A 2,286-nucleotide genomic window follows, 5' to 3' on the forward strand; every position below is an offset into this window, starting at 1 on the left:
TCTCTGGATTAAATGAGTTAGCACAAAGTAATCCTGAGTGCGGGCATAGCCTAAGTACAACTTCAGTATTTGCTTCTGTTATTATGATAAATGCCTGCTTTTTACATTAATAGTCACAGCCAGTCCTCTAGGCTGCTTATAGACACTTATATATATTTTAATTGATGTAAATGAAAATAGATTTCAGTGGAGAAAAGACATTTTCAAATACACAGCCAATAATTGGTTGAGTTGGAATTCCTCGGGATCTAATTTCTTTTCTTTTTCTTTTCTCCTTTTTTTTTTTTTTTAAACCGAAGTAGCTTTTATTTATTTCCATGTTTCTCAAATTAAGCTGGCTGAGTTGGTTGTTTTGAGGGGATTAGTCAAAAAGACCAAATCCCATATCCTCATCTGATTCCTCGGACTCTTCCTTGGCTTCAGCCTTGGCTGGGGCTGCAGCGGCAGCAGGAGCAGCAGCGGTGAAGGCCACAGGGGCAGCAGTCACAAATGCAGATGGATCGGCCAAGAAGGCCTTGACCTTTTCAGCAAGTGGGAAGGTGTACTCAGTCTCCACAGACAAAGCCAGAACCCGCTTGTACCCATTGATACAGAATGTGGCACTGAGGCAACAGTCGGGAACCAATCTGCAAACACTGGCAACATTTCGGACACCCTCCAGGAAGCGGGAGTGCAGAGTCTGCTCTGTGCTGTGGAGCACTTCCGGGTTGTAAATGCTGCTGTTGTCAAACACCTGCTGGATGATCAGCCCGAAGGAGAACGGCGAGATGTTCAGCATGTTCAGCAGTGTGGCTTCACAGGCACCTACTTTGTCTCCAGTTTTTTATCAGCTGCACATCACTCAGAATTTCAATGGTACCCCTGGAGATTTTAGTGGTGATGCCTAAAGCCTGGAAGAAGGAGGTCTTCTCGGGCTTCAGACTAGTGTTCTGGGCTGGCACAGTGACCCCACACAGGGCGATGGCACCAGCACGGTCAGCAGCTGGCACCTTATTGGCCAGCAGCGTGTCCCTAATCTCCCTGAGGTCCTCCTTGGTGAACACAAAGCCCGCATTACCCAGATATGAGGCAACAGTTTCTCCAGAGCTGGGTTGTTCTCCAGGTGCCCCCGATGGCCTTGCGCATCATGGCGTTCTTGCCCATCAGCACCACAGCCTTCCCTCGCAGGGACATGCGGATCTGCTGCATCTGCTTGGAGCCCACATTGTCTGTTCCCACAATGAAGCATTTTGGGTAATCATCTAAAAGTTGGATAATCTTAAGGAAGTAGTTGGACTTCCAGGTGGCCCTGTCTTCCCTGGGCATCACAGCGGTGTGTCAGGGATTGCTAGGCAGGGTTTAAAGATGATGTCACTCTAATGAAGATGCCTGGTGAGAGAAGGGGGATCTGACTAATTTCAAGCCAGTTCTCATTCTAAGCAGTTAACAAACTAACCTGCTGACTAACTTCTTCACTAGTTGTCTGATAATAATATACTGGCCAGACTTGGAAGCTACCTCAAAGCTCTTGTTTTAGCTTTGGGGATGAACAGCTAGTTCAGTCAGCTAATGTGATACCACTGGCTCTGTAGGGAAGCTGAGCACAGATGGGGACCAGAGGGCCCTGGTCCTACAAGTTTCTCTTCTGTATCATCAGAGAGGCTCTCTGCAGCAGTTTCCAATCAGGGTATGCAGTTTCCTTTCTTTAGCGCTTTCGAAATATTTTAATTTTTTCATAGCACATTGAATATTTCATTGTTTCTTGTAGATGAGAGGAGAATAGCTTGTTCAGAAAAATATGGATCCACAGCAAAGATCCATCCCAGAGCAGCATTCACAGCCTGTGCTGCCAACTTCAAAAATAAATGGTTCTGATATCTTCAGAAACCAGATTTTCATATTTGTTCTCCGAAGAGTGGAGGGTACATTTTTAATAAAGCTGTGGTTGTGATAAATGGCTGGCTTAAAAATAGCAGGCAGAAGCTCAGCTCACACAGTGGCCTAGGCGCCATTGTGAATCATTTGCTAGATAAACAGGCTCTCCAGTGAAGTCTTTTGAGAGCCTTAGCTTATGTTAGCTGTGAGTGACTTATTTCCCATGATCAGGTTTGATCTAACTGAAGAGGATTTTTCTGTAGTCCAGACTCACAGACTCTGGCCCAAACCTACCTGATGTAACCTTTGCATCTAATCAGAAGAGCAGATTCTCGTTGTCTCCATCAACTACAATATGCCTTTATGGTCTCAGCCTCACTTGTGCATATTTGTCTGTAATGAAGCTTAGAGCTAAGGAAAAATTCTTGTTTC

At 45.3% G+C, this 2,286-nt stretch overlaps 1 pseudogene; it reads right to left on the reverse strand.

Moving 5' to 3' along the window:
• Positions 1 to 299: 299 nt before the first annotated feature.
• Positions 300 to 1,305, reverse strand: LOC114696905 (annotated as a pseudogene).
• Positions 1,306 to 2,286: the final 981 nt, after the last annotated feature.

This window comes from Peromyscus leucopus, chromosome 1 (genome assembly GCF_004664715.2).
Source record: "Peromyscus leucopus breed LL Stock chromosome 1, UCI_PerLeu_2.1, whole genome shotgun sequence".
In the NCBI taxonomy this organism is placed as follows: Eukaryota; Metazoa; Chordata; class Mammalia; order Rodentia; family Cricetidae; genus Peromyscus; species Peromyscus leucopus.